Below are 13,061 nucleotides of genomic sequence, written 5' to 3' on the forward strand. Positions count from 1 at the left end.
GTCACACACACAGCACACCCGTCACACACACACCACACACACCACACACCTGTCACACACACAGCACACCCGTCACACACACACCACACACACCAACACCTGTCACACACACAGCACACCCGTCACACACACACCACACACACCACACACACAGCACACCCGTCACACACACACCACACACCTGCCACACACACAGCACACCCGTCACACACACACCACACACACCACACACACACCACACACACACCACACACCACATGCACCACACCACACACTCACCACACACACTACACCACACCCGCCACACATCACACACCTGCCACACACACAGCACACCCGTCTCACACACACCACACACCCGTCACCCACACAGCACACCTGTCACACACACACCACACACCTGTCACACACACAGCACACCCGCTACACATCACACACCCACCAAACACATCACACACACACCACACCCCCGCCACACACCACATGCACCACACCACACACTCACCACACACACAGCACACCCGCCACACACACAGCACACCCACCACACACCACATGCACCACACCACACACTCACCACACACCCGTCTCACACCACACACCCACCGCACGCCACACCACACACCACAATCACAGGCCATCCAGACCGGAGACTGTTCCAGAAGGAAGGTCTCAGGCTTCTCCCAGACCCCCATGGGCCCGGCGTGGTCGTGTCGTCCTCCGTGACAGGAACCGCGGCCCTAGGTCCCAACTGGGACGGCGCTGCAGCGCGAGGCTGCGCTCCGCCCGGACACCGCAGTCCTGGGCCCGCTCTGACTCAGCAAGACCAGCCTGGCCCCGCCACCCCCGCCTTCATCCAATCAGGAGCCTCGCGTAGAGATGGAGGAACCAATCAAAAGTCTGTCCACCCCTTGACCAATCAGATCAAGAGCAGGCCCTCAGAGGGAGGAGCCAAGGGGACCCAATGTAGAGTAGGCCCTGGGGAACCAACCAGAAGACGCCCTACATCCCGCGTCCACCCTCTTGACCAATCAGACCAGGAGCATGCCATTAGAGGGAGGAGCCGAGGGACCCTATATAAAGCAGCCCCAGGAGAGAGGCTGCGAGTGGCTCGGCTTGGATTCCCCGGTCAGCCACCAAAAGCCACAAGTGGCGCTGTGGCTCAAGTGGTAGAGCACCAGCCTTGAGCACAAAGCTCAGGGACAGTGCCCAGGCCCTGGGTTCCAGCTGTAGGACTAGCACCAAAAAGGAAAAGAAAGGAAACAGCCTATTGTCTGAACTGGGCTCCCCGCCATCCTCCAGTTCCTATTAAGCAATTATGGACATTCCCTTGCTGCTGGTCCATTTGAGTTTTTAATTTTTTAATTTGATTTTTATTATGTAATGTCTTTAGTGCCCGTGCTGGGGCCTGGGCTGAGGGCTGGGCACTATCCTGGGTTTTTTTTCCACTCAAGGCTGATGCTCTACCACTTGAGCCACCACACCTCTTCTGGGTTTGGGGTGGTGACATGGAGATAAGAGTCTCATAGACTTTCCTACCCAGGCTGGCTTTGATCCCCAGATCTCAACCTAGGATCTCAGGCACAAGCCACAGCAAACTGACTTTCTGCTTTACTTTTAAGCTGACAAAGAAGAGGGCGGTTTTTTAGGATGTCCCAGGCTTGGTGGTCTTTGCCTCTGCTTCATATCCTCCTATTCTCCCCAGTGTCCGGCAACCCCTACCCATGTGTCCACATGCCAAGAGACCAAGGCTCAGAGAGGTGAGGTGGCTTGTCTGGGGTCACACAGCCAGTAGACTGGTGTTTATCTCTGTGGCTTATCACAAGGAGAGCTACTTGCACAGAACCCGGAGACACAGCCCGCTGCTTACTGTCATTTCAAGACTGAAGGGGAGGTTAGAGCGAGGGTAAGAGGACTCAGATTAATTACATATGGCAGTCACATTCCTGGCCAGCCCGGCCCATGACCCATGACCTTCCCAACCACCACAGGGCTCTGGGAAGCTTCTAGAACCACACACACACAAAACAAACATCATCATTTTTACAACATAAAATAAATAACACAGAAGAACAATGGAGCTGCCTGGACACAAGACCACTTCCTGCACTCTGAGGGTCCATCGGGGGTGAAGAGGGGAAAAGGCCGTGGGGAAATCCGAAGTAATTCCCTTTTCGGCTCATTAAGTCGCCTAGAAATGTTTTTCCAGTAACTGGCCATTAATCAGTCGCTAAATCCCAAAGAGAACATCAGTGAAACTCTCCTTCTGCTTCGCGGGTGAGCCATTCCTGCTGCCGGTCGGTTATAAGGGGGAAACTCCTGGAAATCAGACCAGAAACAAAACCCTGCACCGTTGCTGAGGGACAAGGGAGTGTGCAAAAATTATATGTATATATATACATATAATACATAAAACAAGCTGGGCTCTGGTGGCTCACCCATGTCATCCTACTCAGGAGGCTGAGATCTGAGGATCACAGTTCAAGGCCAGTCCAGGCAGGACAGTCCATGAGGCTCTGATCTCCAATGAATCACTAGAAAAGCAGAAGTAGTGCTATGGCTCAAGTGGTAGAGTGCCAGCCTTGAGTGAAATTGCTCAGAGACAGTGCCCAGGCCCAGAGTTCCAGCCCCAGGATCGACATAAATGAATGAATTGATGTAGAGGTGAGGTAATGACTATGAGCAGTTATATACAAATGTCATAACTTATAGAAACAGCTGACACATGCAAGCACCTTGGCATCCATGGAAGATGCTAGAATCAAGCCCCCCAGACACCCAGGGAGCATGCACACAGGGCTGATTTGTGTGAACACCCTAAGATTTTAAGACCCTGATTCACACAGAAGACCTGTCAGGCACCTGCGGCAGGAGGCTGAGCTCTAAGCATCTCAAGTTCGAAACCAGCCTGGGCAGGAAAGTCTGTGAACTAGTAAGAAACAGAAAGTGGAACTGTGGCTCAAGTGGTAGCGTGCTAGCCTTGAATAAGAAAGCCAAGGGTGGGCAGGAGGCCCTGAGTCCAAGCCCTCAATGTGCGTGCACGTGTGTGCACACGCACGCGCACATGCTCGCACAGACTTGAGTCTGCCTGCCTGGGCCTGTGCACGGGCAGCCTGCCTGCACGGGAGGCCGTGGGAAGGGAGGTGGGGAGCAGTCCGGCTCCCACCCTTTCCTTTACCAAGAGGCTCAGGAAGCAGAGGGTGGAGGGAGCCCTGGCTGGCTGGAGGTGACCCCGGCTCCTGCGTTCCCAGGAAGCCTTTCCTGCCAGCCACACACAGAGGCGTGGGGTCTGGCGGCCGGTGCTTCCTCCCGGCTTCCAGCACACAGATGCCAAGCTTCCCCCAGCCCTGGGGCCCGCAGAGACACTGCCCGGCCCTCCAAGTCACCTCTCCCACAGGGAGAAAGAAAACAACCTGCAAGTGGAGCTGTGGCTCAAGCGCTCAGGGACGGTGCCCAGGCCTGATTGCAAGTCACACTCATACACACACACACACACACACACTCATGAGGCCTGTTCCTCCTGATGACTTCTGCCCCGGCTACACATTCAAGAAAACCCCATCTTTCAAAACCAGTCTTTTCCTGGTTTAGGGAGTACTGGGTTTGAACTCAGTTGCTAGGTTGCTGCTCAACCACATGAGCCATGTTTACCCCTCCAGTTTTTCTCTAGTTGATTATTATTATTATTATTATTGGAGTGTGTGAGGGCACTGGGGCTTAACCCCAGAGCCTGGCACTGTCCCTTAGCTTTTGCACTGGAGGTTGGTGCTCTATCATTTGAGCCCCAGATGGAAAAAAATGGTTACAATGCTAAATATTGAATGTATCATGCATCATGTGTGGGGGGGGGCAGGGAGAGAGAGCATGCATGCATGTGTGTACCAGTACTGGGACTTGAACTCAGGGCCTGGGTGCTATTCCTGAGGTTTTCCACTCAAGGCTGGTGCTCTACCATTTGAGCCACAGCTTTTTGGTGGGTGACTGAAGAGTGTCTCAGAGGCTTTCTTACACAGGATGATTTTGAACTGCGACCCTCATATCTCAGCCTCCTAAGTAGCTGAGGTGACAGCTATCCGGCCACAATGGCTCCTAATTGAGTCTCTGACAGCACTCTGACTGGAATATTTTTTTGTGGCTTTGTACCATACTCATGAGATCTTTTCGGTCATAATAAAAAGCTGCCCTGCTGACAGTCCCGTTCCTGCCAAGCCTGGGCCATTGCATCTGTGGGTTGAAGGGCCAGAGATAAAAGAAATATCTGTGCTTCGGCTCTATCACATGCCTTCATTTGTTTTGGGAGTCCTAAAATACCACGGCGTGGCTAACAGTAACTAATTGTGTATGTGTGTGTGTGTGTTTGCACGCGCACACGCGTGTGATGACGTTGGAGAGTTTGAACTCAGGAGTTGGGTGCTGTCCCTTAGCTTGTTCACTTAAGGCTAGCGCTCTACCACTTGAGCCACAGCGCCACTTCCAGTTTTCTCATGGATCGTTGGAGATAAGAGTCTCACAGACTTTCCTGCCTGGGCTGGCTTTGAACCATGATCCCCAGGTCTCAGCCTCCTGAGTAGCTGGGATGACAGACATGAGCCACTGACCTCTGGCTCCATTTCCATGTTCTGTCCTAACTTCATTTTTTCATTTCCTATTCCTTCTTTATTTCCTGGTTCCAACAGGGTATATTCCAGTCATCTCCCCCATCCAGCCAGACATAAACTTGAGAAGCCATTTAAAAATAAATTAAAAAAAAAAAAAAGGCCAGTACGACGGTTCACACTTTTCATTCTAGCTACTCAGAAGGCTGAGATCTGAGAATCACAGTTCGATGCCAGCCTGGGCAGGAAAATCTGTGAGACTCTTATCTCCAATGAACCACCAGAAAACGGGAAGTGGCGCTGTGCCTCAAGCGATAGAGCACTCCCCTTGAGTGAAAAAGAGCTCAGGGACAGTGCCCTGCCCTGAGTTCAAGCCCCAGGACTGGCAAAACTGTGGAGGGAGGTTTGCCGAGTCATTAACATGCGGCCTTGAGAAGGGGAGGGTGGGTATTTGGGTGTGAAGGGGTGAGCCAGGATGAGGGGGGCTGCTTATCCTCACCTTCGTAGCACGGGATCAGCACCCTGCCTTTGGCCTGCAGGTTGGGTGGGATCAGGTAGCAGAACCCATGAGGCAGGATGTGGTCGGTCTCATAATAGATGTTTTTCCAGCGATGGGCGCAGGCCTAGAAGGACAGAGAGAAGATAAGTCAGGAACGTTCAACCACAGCAGCCGCAGTACCTAGCAGGGCTTTGGCATGGCTCACGCCTGTCATCCCAGTTACTGAGATTGGTGGAACGTAGTTCAAAACCAGCCGGGTAGGAAAGTCCATGAGGCTCTTGTCTCCAATCAATTATCAAAAGAATGCTGGAAATGGGAGCTGTGGTTCAAGTGGCAGAGCACCAGCCTTAAGCACCAAAGCTCAAAGATGGCACCCAGGCCCTGAGATCAAGTCCCAGGATTGGCAGGAAAAAAAAAATCATAAAGTGAAGTAAAGTAAATAACAAACACTAAGAGGTAAGCCATCTAAGCAGTAGCATAGAAGAGACACCTGGGCCCCAGGAACATTTCCTCTTGGACCATCATTGTTTCCTGGGTGCCCGCCGCCCCGCGTGTCCACAGCATGCCTTACCAGCACAGAGCCGTCTGCCTTGGGCTGCCGGGCCAGGCTCACGCCCATCCACTCTTCATCTCTGTCTTCCCGACATGTCTTTCCACAAGGTGCGCCCCGAATCCTCCCTGCAGAGAACATTGAAAGGTCACAGGTGAGGAGTGAGCATTCTCCTATTACCTGTACGGCAGTGAGGAACTTAGGACAGAACGTCGATCAACCCCATCACTGCAGGTGCACCTAAATTTTTTAGCCTGTTTTGTGTTTTTGTGTGTGGTATGCATGTGTCAGTCCTGGGGCTTAAAACTCAGGGCCCGGGCACTGTCCTTGAGCTTTTTTTGCTCAAGACTAGCCCTCTACCATTTGAAGTACAGCTCAAGATCAGAGTCTCACTGGCTTTCCTGCCCACGCTGGCTTTGAACTGAGATCCTCAGATCTCAGCCTCCTGAGAAGCTAGGACAACAGGTCTGAGAGATAGCACCAACCTCATCTTCTCCAGAGTGACTTTATGAGCTCTGCTCATGGCTGCACCCCGGCCCTTGACAGGCAGTGGGGGGGGCCTGACACATATTTGTGGAGGGAGGGAGGAGCATGGAGTGGGGGGCTGGCGAGAAACCATGAGTCCACCCTCCTCCACCCGACACGAGGAAGAAGAGCAAAGCAAAGGAGCGGACGCCACTGTCAGCCCGGCCGGCCAGGCCCACCTCGAGCCATGTCCAGCTCGGTGCACCTGCGGTCAGGGTTGGTGTGAATGCGGCACTTGAACACCGCCCCGGGAGCCTTCACGGAGGTGCTGTACTTGGAGTCGGCCTTCGGGGCACCCACGAGGACCCTGCGGGTGAGAGCAAAGGCGTTGGGTCACAGGTGTGCTGGGATACCATTTATTCTTATTACTATTATCATGGCTATTGTTACCATCACCTCAGATTGTTCCAGAAACAGCGGAGGGGCTGGTGTATTTTGGGATTTCCTGTGCACTGTTAATCTTATTTCAAAATCACCGAATATGAACGTATTTGACCCTCTTCAAATCAGCCAATCGGGAACAGATTGTAAACCTGAACTCAGCCAATTGGAGTAGAGGGACGGGGCCTGCGACATTAGGGATAACCTATATAAATACATCTCACCCTATTTCAACCAGCCAATTGCAAGCAGATTGTGGTTCTGAGCTCAACCAATTGGAGTAGATAGAGGGGCGGGGTCTGCTGTATAAATAGGGGAGCAGATAACCTGCTCTGGTTGCTTGCTTGACACATTTCTGGCTGATGGCCGCACCCTTCTGCAGAAGTACGTCCTTGCTGAGATGATTCTTTATTTTCCTGTTCATTGCAGTGACTTCAGTGGTTCTTAGCTCTTGGAGAGCATATTTATAACAACAGCTAGCATGTTAGATCTGGTCCAGGCGCATCAAAGCTTGACGAAGGGTGGAGGCTGCAGTGTAGCTCAATGGTGAAGCACCCGCCCGGCATGCATGAGGCCCTGGGTTCCACCCCAGCAACCCTCTTCTACACACAGCTTCAAGGACAGCTCACAGCAGGTAAACACTAGCCAAAGAGCCGGGTGCTGGTGGCTCACACATGTAATTCAAGCTACTCAGGAGGCTGAAGTCTGAGGATCAAATTCAAGTCCCAGAACTGGCACCAAAAATAAACAATCCAGTAAATGTTCTTGTCCTGAACCTGTAACTACAAACTAATAGAGAGCAATAGGTTCGTGAACTAAAATTTTGAACAGATACCTTATGAAAGAAGATAGTCAAATAGCCAATAAATGCATGGAGCATTTATTAGCTACCAAAAAATTTCCAATAAGACAGCACTCCATAATTACTAGAAAGCTAAAACCAGAAAGATGGAAAAGGCCAAGTGTAAGAAAGGAGAAAACAGCCGGGCGCTGGTGGCTCACGCCTGTAATCCTAGCTACTCAGGAGGCTGAGATCTGAGGATCAAGGTTCAAAGCCAGCCCAGGCAGGAAAGACCGTGAGACTCCTATCTCCAATAAACCACCAAAAAACCGGAAGTGGCGCTGTAGCTCAAGTGGTAGAGTGCTCGCCTTGAGCTGAAGAGCTGAGGGACAGCGCCCAGGCCCAGAGTTCAAGCCCCACGACCGACAAAAAATAAAAAGTAAAAAAAAAAAAAAAAGAAAGGAGAAAACTAGAGTCTTCACGCTCTGCTGATGGGAGTGCACGCTGATAAATCCACTTTGGAAAACTAGTTGTGGGCTTTTTTGTTTCTGTTTTTGTCCATCATGGGATTTGAGCTCAGGGCCTGGACACTGTCCCTGCTCTTTATGATCAAGGCTAGTGCTTAACCACTTGAGCCACAGCACTACTTCTGGTTTTCTGCTGGTTCATCAGAGATAAGAGTCCCACAGGACTTTCCCATCCAGGCTGGCTTTGAACCGTGATCTTGCAGATCTTGGCCTCCTGAGTAGCTGGGATGACAGGCATGAGTCACTAGCACCCGGCATGAGTTTCGAATGAAGTTGAATATGTGTCAATTCTGCACGCAGTAATTCCACTTCCAGGAATACATCCAATGTAGATAGACAGAAAAAGCTTCACATTGGAGTATGAAAAGCCCCAAATAAGAGAAAACCCAGAGGCCTATGAATGCCACAATGGGTTTGTAAATCATGCAACTGCATACTCTCCAGCAATGGAAAAGCAACGTTCAACCGACAGCACAGAGATGAATCTCACGAATACACTGTTGGGCAAACAAGATGCCAGAGACAAGCGCTAACTCAATATCTGATTTCATTAATGCAAAGAAGGTCCAAAGCAGGGAAAGTTTTAAAAAGGCCAAGGTACCTAGACTCGATTCTTTCTTGGCTAAAAGAATAGGAAGCGAGGTTCCTGCACAGGTGGAAGCCACCAGCCACACTCCTGCTACCTGAGCAACTGCCAACCCACAAACAAGATCGGAGCGTCTGTGGGAGCCCGCCCCTCCAACACTCACGTTGTCCTGAAGAGTCTAACCTTCTCAGCCCCTTTCAGCTAGCCGGGGCCAAGTGTGTGCATGGGCACTTGCTGGCCTGGACTGAGTGTGCGCTATCCCATCCCGTGTGAGCTAGCCACTACATAGGCAAGGGAGCCACAGAGAGACTTGTAAGAAGAAGAGGTGAGAATGGCAAAGAATCGCATGAGGAAACGCTCATCACCCCTGGCCGTGGAGGAAATGCAAGTCAGAACAACTGAGATCCCATTTCACCCCAGTCAGACTGGCCAATCTTGTGAATTCTGACAATGCTGGCGGGGAAGTGGGGGAGAGGAGCAGTACTGCATGCTGGGGGGGCCGTGAACTTGTGCACCTCCTCGGGATGGTTGCCAGAAAATGACAAGCAGACCTTCGCCGCAACCCGGCTATACCACCCCTGGGCTTCACCCAGAAGGCCAGGAAACCATGAAGACACCTGCACAACCATGTTCACTGCCGCACTGCGCACCACCACCACGGCACAGAAACAGTCCAGATGCCCACAACCCATGAGTGCATCCAAAACACATGGTACCTCCACACAATGGGATTTTCCACAGTCATTAGGAAGAGTAAGATTACATCGTTTGCAGGGAAATGGCTGGACCTAGAACAAGTCATGTTGAGCAAGATAAGCCAGGCTCAGAGAGACACATAGCACATGTTCTCTCTGATGAGCAGACATTAGATCTGAAAGGCACCGGAATAGGACACATAACACAGAATTCTAGATACCCACACACAGTGAGATTTTCTTGCTCGGACTCAAGGCAAAAGCTGAGGACAGCACCCTAGACTCCAAGTTCAAGTCCCAGGACCAGCACACCCAGACAAACAATTATCAGGGACCCAGTGAGTCTGTGGTTTCTAAGAGTTTAGTTTCTTTCTTAAGCTTGGACTTACTTTTATTTTCATTTCCTAAAACTCCTGGCGGGAAGGAAGGTAAGGATGAGATGATCTATGAGGCCTGGGTCGGCGCCAAGTCCACCAAGAGAACTGACAGCTCAGATCTCCACGGCTCACAGCATGGGCGGAGCCTCTTCAGGAGGTGGTGGCGGGCAGAGCGCTTGGGGTTGTGTGTCTGGGTCAGCTCCACAGGCCCCTCTTGTGTGTGTGTGTGTGTGTGTGTGTGTGTGTGTGTGTGTGTGTGTGTATACAGTACTGGGCCTGACTCAACCTCACACAGTTCTTTAGCTTTTTGCTCAAGGTTGGCTCTCTACCACTTGAGCCACACCTCCAATTCCAGCTTCTTGCTGGTTCCTTGGAGATCAATCTGACGGATGCTCCTGCCCGGGCTGCCTTTGAACCATGATCCTCAGGTCTCAGCCTCCTGAGGAGCTGGGATGACAGGCGTGAGCTCCTGGGCCCAGCTGTCAGGATTGTTAATGACTAAGAGGAGTCTGTCTTCTTGTTCTAGAAGGTTCTCTTGGGCAAGATAGCCGCCTCTGTCCCACATTGTATTCAGCAGTACCTCAGGAAACAGCACCCTTAAGGTCCTCAATGGAACAATCCAGTAAATCTCTGTGGTCCCTCGGAAAGGGGTGCTGGGACGTGCTCTGTCCCCTCCCCAAACACTGGAGAAGGCAGAGAGCAGAGTGAGGGAGGATGGCCTGAAGCCTGAGGCCACCATTTCCAGGAAACCCTACTTGGAAAGTCAAATCTCAGTTGCCCAACTAGCCCTGAAAGGGGTGGAGCAGGAAGTGCAGGTTTGTGGGGGGAAAAATAGAGGATACGGGGGACAGGGATGGGGAGCGGAATTGTTCACGCGGAAGTGATTGGAAGCCTAGCCATCAATGACACCACACTGTCCCAGGGGAGGGGCTGGGGAAGGGGCCCAAGCCCAAGCAGGTGCCACCCCACACCCCACAAGCCTGCTCACCAAGACCTGACACCCCACACGCCTGCGTCTCCTCACCAGGACCGTCAGCGTCAGGGCTAATAACAACGCACCTCAAAACCAGCAGGATGCTCATCCAAGAAACCACCCAAAACACCAGAATCTGAAATGTGGCTTAAGCAACAGAGCCCCAGCCTGGAGCAAAGCAAGCTCAGCGACAGCACCCAGGCCCTGAGTTCAGGCCCCAGGACTCGCACATACGTAAGCATATACATATTATATAGTATACATAACTACATTTTATAAATACAATTTGTGGGGGCTGGGAAGGTGGCTCAGTGGTAGAGCGCTTGCCTTGCAGGCATGAGGCCCTGGGTTCGATTCCTCAGCACCACATAAGCAAACAGAAAAAAGCCGGAAGTGGCGCTGTGGCTTAAGTGGTAGAGCGCTAGCCTTGAGCTGAAGAGCTGAGGGACAGCGCCCAGGCCCAGAGTTCAGGCCCCATGACCGGACCCAAATAAATAAATAAATACAATTTGTGATGTTATTAAGCACAGTATGTATTATGCTCAATGAAGCAGTTTTACAAGGGGTCAGCCACCAGTGCATCTCAACTACTGTCTACCTGTTGTCCTCTCCCAGCCCCTCACCTCAACTGGCTCTATTTTTATCATAAGGTATCTTCCATTAAGCCCAACACACAAAGCTGAAAGCCGTGATTTTCCTCCACAGTTTCCCACACAAGTAGATTTGTGGGTGATGTTTCCACCCCTCAGCTTGGAAGGCATTCCTATGTTTTGTTTGATTTTTTTTTTTCAATGAAAAGATAGCTTCTCGAATCCACTGGGATTTTTTTTTTTGGAGCATTATTTAAGTATTGGTGCCTTTTCTTTTTTTTTCTTTTGTCAGTTTTTTTTGTGGGGCTTGAGCTCTGGGCCTGGGCGCTGTCCCTCAGCTCTTCAGCTCAAGGCAAGCACTCTACCACTTGAGTCCACAGTGCCACTTCCGGTTTTCTGGTGGGAGATGAGAGTCTCATAGATTTTCCTGCTGGGGCTGGCTTTGAACCGTGATCCTCAGATCTCAGCCTCCCGAGTAGGTAGGATTACAGACGTGTGCCACTGGTGCCCGGCTTAAGTACTGGTTCTTATACTCAGATAGGCTCAGAGCTGAGCCTAATTTTTTCCTTCAAAGTTTCCCTCCCTCCCTTGAGCCTTTATTCCTTCCCTTCTTGTTCCTTTCCTTCTGTCCTTCTTTCTTTCCTTTCTTCCTTCCCTCCTTCCTTCTTTCCCCCCCTCTCTCCTTTCCTTCCCTCCTTCCGTCTCCCTTTCCCTTTCCCTTCCCTGTGCCAGTACTGGAGTTGAATGCAGGGCCTGGGAGCTGCCCTGACCCTTTTTCTTCTACCACTTAAGTAGTATGTGTCTCACTTTCAGCTACCTGGTGGTTTATTGGAGATCCGAGTCTCAGGGACTTTTCTGCCCAGGTTGGCTTTGAACCGTGATCCTCAAGTCTCAGCCTCCTGAGTACCTGGGATGACAGGCGTGAGCACCAGCGCCCGGCATTTTAATTCATTTAATTCATCTGGCCAATGGCCATGCCCTGGACGGCACCCCAGAACTGTCCTTGCTGTGCAATTGTTCACAGCCAGGGTGGGAGGTGAGGTGTTTCCTGACACCTCTCTGAGAGCTTTCACGGCCTCTTCCTGAAGAGGCCAGCTGCCTCCTCCACCTCTGGCCTGTAGGAAGAAGCCGGCTGCCTCCTCCACCTCTGGTCTGCCCGGTGTCTGTCTGCCGGGTGTCTGCCCTGCCCGGTGTCTGTCTGTCTGCCCACTGTCTGTCTGCCCGCTGTCTGTCTGCATGGTGTGTGTCCATCTGCCCAGTGTCTGTCCGATGTCTGTCTGTCTGTCCCCTGTCTGTCTGCCTGGTGTCTGTCTGCCTGGTGTGTATCCATCTGCCTGGTGTCTGTCTGGTGTCTGTCTGTCCGGTGTCTGTCCGTCTAGTGTCTGTCTGTCCGGTGTCTGTCCAGTGTCTGTCTGTCCGGTGTCTGTCCAGTGTCTGTCTGTCCACTGTCTGTCTGTCTGTCTGGTGTGTGTCCATCTGCCTGGTATCTGTCCAATGTCTGTCTGTCCGATGTCTGTCTGCCCGGTGTCTGTGTGTCCGGTGTCTGTCCAGTGTCTGTCTGCCTGGTGTCTGTCTGTCCGGTGTCGGTCTGCCGGTGTCTGTGTGTCCGGTGTCTGTCCAGTGTCTGTCTGTCCGGTGTCTGTCTGTCTGCCCAGGGTCTGTCTGTCGGGTGTCTGTCCGTCTGCCTGGGCACCAGGGTTCTGAGGGGGGACACGGGTGCTGGCTCTGGTGGACGGGGAGGGCGGGGCCCCGCCGGCCTGGGTTTGTTCCACATCTGCCAGGGCTGTTGGAGGGGCGGCCTGACCCCGCCGCGCGGCTCGGGAAGCCCCCGAGGCCCCGGGGGACCCCGCGGCCCGGTCACCACACCCCCCCCGGCGCCTCAGCCCCCTTTAGCTTTTTGCTCAAGGTTGGCTCTCTACCACTTGAGCCACACCTCCAATTCCAGCTTCTTGCTGGTTCCTTGGAGATCAATCTGACGGATG

This window comes from Dipodomys ordii, unplaced genomic scaffold (assembly GCF_000151885.1).
Source record: "Dipodomys ordii isolate 6190 unplaced genomic scaffold, Dord_2.0 Scaffold128, whole genome shotgun sequence".
In the NCBI taxonomy this organism is placed as follows: domain Eukaryota; kingdom Metazoa; phylum Chordata; class Mammalia; order Rodentia; family Heteromyidae; genus Dipodomys; species Dipodomys ordii.